This window comes from Monodelphis domestica, chromosome 3 (genome assembly GCF_027887165.1).
Source record: "Monodelphis domestica isolate mMonDom1 chromosome 3, mMonDom1.pri, whole genome shotgun sequence".
In the NCBI taxonomy this organism is placed as follows: domain Eukaryota; kingdom Metazoa; phylum Chordata; class Mammalia; order Didelphimorphia; family Didelphidae; genus Monodelphis; species Monodelphis domestica.
In genome coordinates, this window is record NC_077229.1 from 40,415,932 (window position 1) to 40,428,583 (window position 12,652).

A 12,652-nucleotide genomic window follows, 5' to 3' on the forward strand; every position below is an offset into this window, starting at 1 on the left:
GGTTGTTTCATTCTTTCTATCTGTATCCCCAGCCTGGTGCATAGTAGGTGTCTAATAAATTCTTGGTGAATCGACTGGGCCATATTAGACTGGAACAGATTATTAGAATTTAGAAGTTGTTTTTGGAGCTGAAAAGGGCCACAGAGATCATCTAGTCCATCTCACTTATAAATAAAACAAAACAAAGAGGAAGTGATTCATTCAGTATCACGATTAGTCATTATCACTAGGGATATACCATTAAAATCACATTCACCTCACTTGGGAGGCAGGTTTTTGCCATTCTGGAAATGGGGAAGGTAGGAAACACACAAAACAACTATCTTGCTAAAAATATGTGAGATGCACATAAGATCATGAATGTAGATGGAACTTGGAGACCACCTAGACTGGTCCTCTCACTTTATAGAGGAGGAGACCTCCAGAGCTGTTAAGTAACTCATCGAAGGTCAAACAGCTAAGCTGAAAAGCTAGGATTCAAATCGTGGTCCTCTGACTCCAGATTATCACAAATTCTTGAGATCATGTTGCCTTTCAAGAGAGATAGTCCAGCTTCTTCATGGGGGTGGGGGGCATAACATGGTGTGGAACACCATATGTAATCAGACTTTTGTGTGTTGAGTAATTTGCTGAATATATATATATATATACACACATTCATAAATGTTTCTTTGTCTTAAAGTATAAATCTTTTGGGGATTAGAGGGTACATTGGGAAATGTAAGTGATGTAAAAACAAAAGATATCAGTTTCTTCAAAAAGAAAGGAAAAAGATGCAAAATACTAGGTGAAATCTAAGGAGAGAAAAATCCTTACTGACTTGAGAGAAAAGATTTAAAATTAAGAAGTGAGAAAGGGAAAGAGAGAAGGAGGAAGGAAGGAAGGAAGGAAGGAAGGAAGGAAGGAAGGAAGGAAGGAAGGAAGGAAGGAAGGAAGGAAGGAAGGAACGAAGGAACGAAGGAAGGAAGGAAGGAAGGAAGGAAGGAAGGAAGGAAGGAAGGAAGGAAGGAAGGAAGGAAGGAAGGAAGGAAGGAAGGAACGAAGGAACGAAGGGACGAAGGAAGGAAGGAAGGAAGGAAGGAAGGAAGGAAGGAAGGAAGGAAGGAAGGAAGGAAGGAAGGAAGGAAGGAAGGAAGGAAGGAAGGAAGGAATTTAACATAATGAATAGAGAACTGACCTAGAAGCCAGATGATACCTATAATAATAGAAAAGCTTGAAAATAATGGGAAGCTCAATTTTCAGGGAACGATAAGGACAATCACATTTCTATTTTAGATACATTGCATTTGAGATAACTACAGTTCATCTGATCTTGCCTAAAGTCAGAGGTCCAGGACTTCAAGGAGCCATACTCACACAGCCATTCAATGATGATATATTAAATTGTACTATCTAGAAGCAAAAATGGTTTTGCTTTCCCCTCTGCATAAGTTCAGACAAGTCTTCTCAGGTTTCTCTGAGTTTTTCTGTCATTGCTTTTGTCTTTCCCTGTGTTCCCAGTGCTTAGCCCAATATCTGTCACAGAGGAACAAGAACTAGTACTTTTAGGATTGTAAAGAAGTTTATCTTTTGATCCTCACAACAAAGCTGGGAGCTAAGTTCTATTATTATCTCCATTTTGCAGATGAGGGAAGTAAGGCAGATAGAATAAAGTGACTTGCCCAGGGTCACATAATTTGTAAGTGTCTGAAACAGGACTTGAATTCAGGCCTTCTTGACTCCATGCCCAACACTATCCACTGTGCTGCCTTGCTGTTTAACTGCCCTGTAAATAAACACTCAATAAATGTTTGTTGACTGTTACAGAACAGTAAATTTGCATCATATTTGTGTACTACATTTTGTCTACCTAGAACCATTGGTGATAGTTTGGGGACGAAATACCAAGTTTAGATAAGACATGATTCTTGCCTTTTGGAGTTGACATTGACAAGGAGGCTGAGATGCTAGAACTATTTAGAAATAGAAGAGATTAACTCCCTTCATCAATCAGTTGGCATTTTTGAAAGCATTTACCGAGTCAGCTAAGGATGCCCAGTAGATAGAGTAGAACCAAAAAGATCTGAGTTCAGATCTGATTTCAGACACTGTGACCTTGGAAAAGTCTCTTAACTCTGTTTTCCTCAGTTTCCTCATCTGTAAAATGAGCTAGAGTAGAAATTAGCAAACCACTCCAAGTATCTTTGCCAAGATAACCCCAAATGTGGTCATGAAGAGTCAGACATGACTGAAGTTACCGAACAACAACAAAAACATTTACTATTTGCCAGGTCCTATGCTAACTGTAGGGATACCAAAAAAAAAAAGTCCCTGTCCTCAAGGAGCATCCATTCTAATGAAGTTCATTTTACAGAGGAGGAGATGGGTCAGTAATGTTTTGACTTGCCCCTAATCATACAGATAGTAAGTGGCAATTTGCTAATGCAAAGGTACCTTACTACTATACCACACTACTCCCTAATGACACTTTGCCATATGACATGATGAATCCATTAGAATGGTACCCAGGAGTGCTCTGTGAGTATCTTCCCAGGGACCATTCCTAGAAGGGGATAGTAGGTTAAGTTAGACTTTAAAGGATGACCAGATCTCAAGAGGTAAAATAGAAGAAGGAGGGCACTTCAGAGGGGTCAGCTTCAAGGGGAGTCTCTCCTCCATGGCCTTTTGTAATCTTTTCATGTTCTTTGCTCTTTCCAACCCCAACTCAGGCTCATTATCTATATCCTCACTGTGTGCGTATTCCCCCCTTTCTCTTCTCTCTCTAAACCCTCTTTTTCAATTATCTGAGCACCTCCTAAAGACTCAATTGTCAGCTCTGTACAAGTGATCCCCAAATCTATAAATCCTGCTCTTATTTCTCTCCTGAGCTCCAGTCCTAGCCTACCAGTTGCATCTTGGTCATCTTCACTTGGATGAACTATAGACAACTCAAACTCAACATATCCTATACAGATACCTTATGACCCTTATCTTTCCCCTAAAATTCAGCTTTCCTGATGGTTTTTTTCAAACTTTCAAACTTGCCTACTATTATCAAAGGCAACATTATCCCTCCAATCACCCAGGTTTGCAGCCTTGACTTTTATTCTCCATCATCCTCTATATCCAGTGTGTTGTCAAGTCCTGTTTATTTTATTGCCACAATACCTCAGCCAATGTATAGCTCCTTCTCTCCACTCAAACAGACACAACCCTAGTTAAGACCCTCACCACCTCTTCCTTAGATTGTCACATCAGTCTCTAAATTCATCTCTTAGCCTCTAGTCTCTTCCGTATCAAACTCCAATGTCCATATAGTTATGAAATTGGTTTTCCTAAAGCATGTTTCTGATGGGGTCACTCTCCTGCTTAAGATTCTTCAGAGGCTCCCTAATGCCCCTAGGATGAAATGCAATATGCCTCTTATTGTCCATTAAAATCCTTCACAATCTGCCTTCAGCCTCTCTTTCCAGACCAATTTCATATAATCAACCCTCTTTATTCTATGGTCTAGTCAAACTGTCCTACTTACTGTTTCCTCCCTGAATTCAGTTTCCCATCCCTGCACCTTTGCAGAGGCTGTGTCCTCTTTCTGGAGTTCTTTATTTATCTTTTAGATCCCCAATATAATATAAACTCTTTGAGGACAATAGACTTGCTTGTCTTTCTATCCTCAGAACCTAGTAATGCCACCTACTATCAGCATCACTTTGGGAAAGTTTATGTGTCTGACCCTCTGGGGTTTCATCTGTCAAATGAAGGGGTTTCACCAGATGGCCTTGGGAATGACTTCCACCTCTTGATCCATGAAGAAAGTGGACTAGATTACCTAGAAGGTCCTATGACCTAAAGCAGGAAAATTACCAGAGACTACCATTAGGATAGAGAATAAAGTGGTGTGTGTGGGGGTGTAGTATTGGACCAGCTATTTGGCACAGTGAATTGAGTGCCAAGTCTGGAGTCAGGAAGGCATGAGTTCAAATTCAGCCTCAGACACTTTCTAGCTGTATGAACCTCATAGTCATTTACCTTGTTTGCCTCAGTTTCCTCATATGTCAAATGAGCTATAGAAGGAAATGCAAACCACTCCAATATCTTTCCCAAGAAAACCCCAAATGAGGTCATAAAGATTCAGACATGACTAAAATGACCCAAGAATAAAATATATTTTAGTTTGCAAGGAGCTCAAAACACATTCTCTCACAGGTTCACAGAACTTGGGAAGGAGCTCATTATAGCCATCAAGTCTGACTCATGCATTGAAAAGAACACTAAACAATGTGCCAAATAATGGCCCTATGCTGAAGGGCTTCCAATAAAGGGGAGCCCATTCCTTCCCAAAGCTCCCATTCAATTTTGGAGTGTTCTTTTGGTAGTTTTTCCTCATATTAAATCTAAAAGTAGTTTCTACCCATAGCTCCTAGTTCTGCTCTCAAGAACTAACCTCTCTTCTTCATGTTAGAGACAGATAAGTAGTATAGTGGATAGAGCACTGGGTCTGAAAGACCTGAGTTCAAATTCTGCCTCAAACATTTGCTCATTGTGTATCTCTGGTTGACTCACTTAATGTCAGTTTCTTCAACTATAAAATAAAGATAATAATAGCCCCTACCTCCTAATTGTGATGTGAGGATCAAAGGAGATAATATTAGAAAAGAGATTAGCACAGTACCTGGCACATAGTAGGCACTCTGGAAATACCAGCTATCATGACAGACATGACAGTCTTACAAGATTTTGAAGATGTTCTGATGTCCCACCTCTTCTTCTCTTCTCTGGGCTAAACACCTCCAGTTTCATCAATGACTGTTCAACCAAGGTTCCTTATCATCCTCACTAGTAGTTCTCTTCTGGGCTGCCATGATAGCTTCTTAATTATTCTCCCCATCTCAAGTCTCTCCCCACTCAAATCTCTACTTTACTTAGCTGCCAAGGAAATCTGTCTGAAGTGTTGGGCTGACACTCTCTCTGTCTCTGTCTCTCTGCCTCTCTCTGTCTCTCTGTTGCACACACACACACACACACACACACACACACACACACACACACACACACACCACAAAGCTCCAGTGGCTCTCTATTATTTCCAGAAGCAAATATGCGCTCCTTTGTTGGGCACTGTGGTGTCCATGGTGACCACTCCCCTATATTGAAAGCTCTTCAAAACCTGACCCTTCCTAGGTTTCCATAATTCTTACTCCTCCTTCACCTTTATATCAGTTCAGTCTCTTTTTAGTAATTTCCAACTGTCCATGACCTCATTTTTTTGGCTAAGATGCTGGAGTGGTTTGCCATTTCTTCCTTCAACTCATTCTACAGAGGAAGAAATTGAGGCCAACAGTTAAGTGATTTTCCCAGGGTCACAAAACTAGTAAGTGTCTGAGGAAGGATTTGAATTCAGGAAAATGAGCCTCTCTGACTCCGGTCCTGATGCTCTATTCACTGTGCCACCCAGCTGCCCTTGCACCCTCATCTACACTGACCTATTTGCAGGTCCTTTAATATGACACTCCATCTCCAATCTCCATGTATTCGTACTGACTCTACCCCATGCCTAGAATGCTCTTCGATTTTGCCTTGACCTCCTGGCTTCCCTTCCTTCTTTCAAGACAACTTTTGTTGGAGGGCTTTCCAGATCCCCCACACCACCAGAAACTCCTTTCTCCTTTCAAATTACCTTCTATACTCTGTCTCTGTTTCTGTATGTGTGTCTTTCTGTCTCTCTGTGTCTTTCTGATTCTCTGTCTCTATCTGTCTCTCTCCATCTCACCACCAGAAGCCTCTTCCTCCTTTCAAATTACCTTCTATACTGTCTCTCTGTCTCTTTCTGTCTCTCTGTCTCTGTCACTGTCTCTCTGTCTCTGCCCCTTCCTCCTTTCAAATTACCTTCTATACTCTGGCTCTGTTTCTGTATGTGTGTGTCTTTCTGTCTCTCTGTGTCTTTCTGTCTCTCTGTCTCTATCTGTCTCTCTCCATCTCACCACCAGAAGCCTCTTCCTCCTTTCAAATTACCTTCTATACTGTCTCTCTGTCTCTTTCTGTCTCTCTGTCTCTGTCACTGTCTCTCTGTCTCTGCCCCTTCCTCCTTTCAAATTACCTTCTATACTCTGGCTCTGTTTCTGTATGTGTGTGTCTTTCTGTCTCTCCGTGTCTTTCTGTCTCTCTGTCTCTCTCTGTCTCTCTCCATCTCACCACCAGAAGCCTCTTCCTCCTTTCAAATTACCTTCTATACTGTCTCTCTGTCTCTGTCTATCTCTCTCTGTCTCTGTCACTGTCTCTCTGTCTCTGCCCCTTCCTCCTTTCAAATTACCTTCTATACTCTGGCTCTGTTTCTGTATGTGTGTGTCTTTCTGTCTCTCTGTCTCTTTCTGTCTCTCTGTCTCTCTGTCTCTATCTGTCTCTCTCCATCTCACCACCAGAAGCCTCTTCCTCCTTTCAAATTACCTTCTATACTGTCTCTCTGTCTCTGTCTATCTCTCTCTGTCTCTGTCACTGTCTCTCTGTCTCTGCCCCTTCCTCCTTTCAAATTACCTTCTATACTCTGGCTCTGTTTCTGTATGTGTGTGTCTTTCTGTCTCTCTGTCTCTTTCTGTCTCTCTGTCTCTCTGTCTCTATCTGTCTCTCTCCATCTCACCACCAGAAGCCTCTTCCTCCTTTCAAATTACCTTCTATACTGTCTCTCTGTCTCTGTCTACCTCTCTCTGTCTCTGTCACTGTCTCTCTGTCTCTGCCCCTTCCTCATTTCAAATTACCTTCTATACTCTGGCTCTGGCTCTCTGGCTCTCTCTGCAAAAGCTTTATAGAGAAGGTAACCCTCGAGCAGAAATTTGAAGTAAACCAGGGATTCTAAGAGGTGGGGAGGGTACAAGTTGCAGGCACAAGCATCAACCAGTATGATGGGAGATGGCAAATCATGTATGAGAAGTAGTAAGAAAGCCTGTTTGCCTGAGCCGTTGTGTCAGTTTGGGACATGTTGAGTTGAGCTGCTATCGGACATCCAATCCAAACAGTCCAATAGGGAATTCATGATATGGTAGATATGAACAGGTGCTTAGCCCAGTCCCTATCACATAGTAAATATTATATAAATGTTAGCTATTATCATTATTATTACATTTCCTGCCTCTAGGTCCAGTGCACTATTCACTGAGCCACCTAGATGCTTACTCAGTGTTATCATTTTAATTCTACATTTTGTGAATGGCATCCCCTGAATTGCTTTTATTGTGTTTTGGTGATCTTAATAGAAGAAAGGAAAAGGGGTGAGGAAAGGAATACATGAGGGAAAGGAGAGAAGGAAGGGTAGAGATTTACTATCTCACTTCTATACATTGCTTTCTTGGTTCCGCTTACTTTTCTTTGGATCTGTTTGTATAAATCTCCCTATACTTCTTTGAAATTTTATATTCATTATTTGTTAAGATTCAGTAATATTCTTCTATCTTCATGTGCCACAATTTGCCTAGACATTCCCAATCCATTGTCCATTTCTTGGTTACCACAAAAATATTTTGAGCATTGAAAACATAAGATGTTAGAAGTAGCTAGGTAGATCAGTGGAGAGAGAGCCAGACCTGGAGGCAGAAGTCCTGGGTTCAAATCTGGTCTTAGACACTTCCTAGATGTGTGACCCTGAGCAAGTTACTTAACCCCAATTGCCTAGTCCTTGCCTGTCTTTTGCCTTTGACCCCAAACTTAGTATTGATTCTCAGAGAAAAGATAAGAGTTTTTTTTTAAAAAGAAAATGAAAGATGTTTCAGAAGGCACTCCCCCCTCTTCTATATAACTCTATGTCACCCCCAAAGTAATCATTGAGAATGGGCTACAGGTACTAGCTTAGATTTTCAGATACTTTATCAAAAGAGGATTATGAAGACTTAAGAAAGCACCTAACTTCTCTGGATCTCAGTCTCAACATCTGTGAAATGGAGGATTGTATTTGATGTCCACCAAAGTTACTTCCAATTCTAAATCTTTAAGCCTATGATATCAGGACTCTTAGTAGGCACAGATGGGTGAAGGGATTTGCCTTGGTCGCCCACCAGGTGGTCAGTGGCAGTGCTGGACTTTGAACCCAGGTTCCCTAAATACCAAATGAAGCACTTTTCTCACTTTACCACATTCTCCCTGATCCTGAAAGAGGAAGGCAAGTATACCCACAAGGATAGACTTCCCAAAATATCAGAAGCTCTTCTCTGATACTACTCAATTCTCTCCCTACCTCAGTCTCTCTATCTGTCTACTGGGGCTAAGAAAACTATCTCACTATATGTAGTTTATTTGTTTTGTTTAAACCTTACCTTCTTTCTCAGTAACAACTCTAAGAGAGAAGGGCAAGGACTAGGAAATCAGGGTTACATGACTTGCATAGGGTCACACAGGTAGGAAGTGTCTGAAGTCAGAATTGACCGCAGGTTCTCTCAACTCCAGGCCTGGCACTCATTCCATTGTGCCACCTAGTCACCTCTGACCCATTTATTTGTGCCCACCTGTATGTATGCTTGGCTCCTCTCCAAAGTAGTACCTAGCAGAGAAAGAGCAAGCTTGGGATAGCTTCAAGGAGCCCGTCTGCTGTGCTCCACCTTTGGTTGAAGTGAAGTGATATGAAGGTGAAGGATTCTATGGGCACATCCAGAAAGCTGCTCTCATCTTAGCCAAAATGGTCAATGAGAAGAAAGAAGTGTCCTTCCTCCTCTTCTCAGGTTGAAATAAGTAATCCAGTTCCATAGAGTTTACGTTGATAGGAGCCATTGCAGTTCCAGCCACAGGAGAAAGCCCTGGGTGTTATTGAAATGGAATCTATCTAGAAAATTCACTGAGGATGCAGGAATAAATGCCTCTGGGATGTGGGGCACAATGGGAGTGTTCAGGGGGAGAGGCTCCATTGCACAGACAGAATATCAAGGAGCCTGGGCTTTGCCCCAGTGTCCATTTTCATCTTAGACCTCATCTCATTCTTCATTTTTCCCATCTCAGATATACAAGGTTTTATCCACTGCTAGGTGGAAGGGGATGGTCACTGCAGAGTAGGAACCAGCACAGTTCTTAACCGTGCGTGCGTGCGTGCGTGTGTGTGTGTGTGTGTGTGTGCGTGCGTGTGTGTTGGTGTGTCCATCCTACATTCCTATGGTGCTCTGGTGAAGCCTATGGATCCTTTTCTCCCAATAATACTTTAGAATGCATACAACAAGATACATAGTATTAGAGAATCCAATTATGTGACGATATTTTAAAGTGTTTTGGTTTGTTCTGTTTTGTTTGCTGAGATCTCTTTATTTCACCCAGGCTGGAAATAGAGCAGCCATTCACTGGTGCAAGCCTACTGCTGAATGATAGGGGTTTGGACTTGTTCTGTTTCTGACAGAGGGCAGTTTGCCCCTCTTTATGTAGCCTGATGACTCACCTCTCCCAAGGGTTAACCATGGTGCCAGGCAGTGTGGATAATTCATCAGCTTTTGCCCTACTCTACCTCAAAATTCCAGAGCTCAAGAACTCAAACTCACCTCAAGCTCCCTACTACTACTAGATGGATTCAGCTGTACACCAAGACACTCAACGTCTTTTTTTTTTTAGATTGATGATCTAGGTTAAGCAGCCCTGCTCTATGGACCTCATTTTACTCATTTGTTAAACAAGGAAGTTGGATGAGATGACCTCTACAGTCTCTTGTTGTCAGTTGAACTCTTATGATCCTGTGGGATCGCAAAACCATGAGTTGGATTTCAAATATGCTAACACAGAATCACAGAACCACAGAGTTGAAAGAGTTCTCTGGGGTAATCTCCATATTAGGGAGGAATAAATTCTACAAAATAGCCAATGAGTAGTCATCATGTCTTTGTCTGGAGATTTCCAGTGAATGAGAAGCCCACGATCTCCCGCCACGGCAACCCTTTCTACTTTGAAATAGTTCTAATGGTTAGGAAAATTTTCTATAGCCTTAATTCTGCCTCTCTGTAACATACAACCTTCATTTCTTGGTTACCCAGTGTAGTCAAGAGAAATGGCCAAAAACAGATGGATCTGAGAAGATGGACCCAGGAGAGGAAGATGAAACATTTGGGAAGCTTGCAGGGGAAGGGAGGATTGAGAATTCCATGGAAGATTCAAAAAGCTGAAACTGTTGGCCAAAGCTAGTTCTAGTCACTCTCTTACCAAAGACTCTGACAAGAGCTAGGGAGGAGAGCTGCTCTTCTAATATCCCTTCTACCTGGCTGAGCTGAAAAAAGTTCTGGCCCAATGAAGACACCTGCTGATTTAAACCTAACTTTCCCTTAGGGGAAAGTCAAACCATTTCTCTGAAGGGACTTTGTGATCAAAATCTTCAACAGTTGATAGGGAAAAGATATTCGGGACCTCCCATCTCTTTCCTCTACCCCTCTCTCTCCATATCTTTCTTTTCCAAGAAATAAATTAGGTATCTTAGTTTCCAGAGGACCGACTCTAAGTTTTGTAATAGGAGGGAGGATTTCAAAGTCAAAGAAGAAAGTTGGGAGGGGTTGACTCACCTTCTAGTTAGGTCAAGACTCCATTAAAGTTGTCCAGACTAGTGGAAGAAGAAGGAAGGCTCTACCCAGAAATTAGTCCCCAACAACTGGTTTCCTGGTCCTAGCATTTTAAAGCCCCTCTGTCTCACCCACTATAACACCAGCTAATAGGAAAGCTCAGCTTTAAGTGAGTAACAAGCAGAAAGTCAAAGATATAGAGCCTGAAAAAATCTCATCATTGCCATTGATGTCTTGGGATGATGCCTTGACTTGAGTATGAATTAGATTTAAGTGAGACAAAGTTGCACAAAGTCATCAGCCTCAACTCCCTCTTGCAGTCATCTAAATTCAGTGGCAGGACAATAGTCAAGACTACTGGTGATAGCCCAGGATATTGTGGATGACCTTGTGGTCTTCTGTCTTATGAAGCTCTAAGCACTCCACAATGACCCTGGGCAAGTTATTGAATTTTTCTGGATTTCAGTTTCAGAATCTGTAAAATGAAAAATGTTGGATTCGACACCCCCCAAAGCCACTTCTGGTTCTAAATCTATGACTCTATGAGCCTCTGATGTTGGAACTCTAAGTAGGCACTGATACATAAAGGGATTTGCCTCAGTCACCCAGGTGGTTGGTGGCAATGCTGGGATTTGAACCCAGGTTCCCAAAATATCAAATGAAGCATTTTTCTCCCAGTATCACACTTTCCTTGGTACTGAAAGAAAAAATCAAGAACACCCACAAGGATAAACTTTCCAAATTAGGAGGAGCTCTCCTCTGAAGCTACTTACTTAACTCCCTCCCTACCTCAGTCTCCCAATCTGCTTGTGGGACTAACAAAACCATCTCACCCTACCCCAAGAGTTCTTAATATTTTTTGATTCATGAATTCCTTTGTCTATCTGGTGAACTCTATTGACCCTTTCTCAGCATGATGCTTTTAGATTCATAAAATAAAATGCGTAGATCTACAATGGAAACTAATTACATTGAAATACAGTTACCAATGTGTTAAAAAGAAAGCAAAAAGTTCATAGGCCCCAGATTCAGAGCCTCCACCCCACAGGGATGTTTGGAAGTCAAGCAAGGGAGCAAATGCATTTTCTATAGAAGCTGCAAAATCCAAGAATCAGTCATGAAGATGATGGCAAATTGGACCCAGTCACTTGGCTAAGAGGTTAGACCCCATCCCTGTAGCTATATGCCAAGCCAGCTGGCTGCAGACATGACTAGAGTCCTAACCCCCCCCCCCTTTGACTTACTGGGGGCCCAAGAAGATGCTCAGAAGGACCAGTCCCACAGAACTCCATAAAACCCAAGTGGGAGTTAAGTCAGCCTCGTGAGTGACCAGGAGTAATTAGCGGCACTCTCCACAGAGAGTAAAACTCAAATGTCAAACAATACCTGAGCCATTAAAGCCATCTCCTTTTATTGCTACTGCCTGGGTCTCCATTGAATCGCCAACCTTCCCTGTGGCTACCGACCTGGAAAGATGTGGGATGTCATGTGAAGGGCAGTAGTGGACAAAGCAATGGACCAACTCTGTGTGACTGGAGCAAGTCACCTCCCTCTTGGGGGTGATTTCCTCACTGTAAAAGGAAAGGGTGGATTAGATCAGAGGTGTCAAACTCATTAACCCATGCAGCCAGCAAAACTCTGAGTGCTACAGAATGAGATTTAAATGTAATTGGGAAATGTTTAGCAAAATGATTAAAAATACAATACAACATAGATAATGTTAAATTGTGATGTTCTAAGTCAACGTGGATGTGTTTCTCTTTGAGTTTGACACTTCTGGATTTAATAATATCTAATTCTAGAAAAAGTTCTGTAAATTCTCTGTGCCTTAATAGCTTGGCATATAAAAGAAGAAGGTGGGCTAAAAGTCATTTAAGTTCTGTGATCTGACAGTCAATGGCCATGGACTCAATTCAGTTTAATCATTGTTAACCAAATGTCTATCAAGTATCAGACAATGTGCTAGAAATACAGTGACTGAAAAAAGGTCCTGCCTTCAAGGAGTTCTCCTGAGAGTAATGTGTACAAATAAATAAACACAACACCTACAAAGTAATCATTACTTACCACTTGTGTGACCTTAGATAAGTCACTTACCTCTCTAGATTTCCTTCTTATTCCCTGCTCTCCTCCTTTGTCAGCTGAGAAGATGGGACTAGAAGATTTCT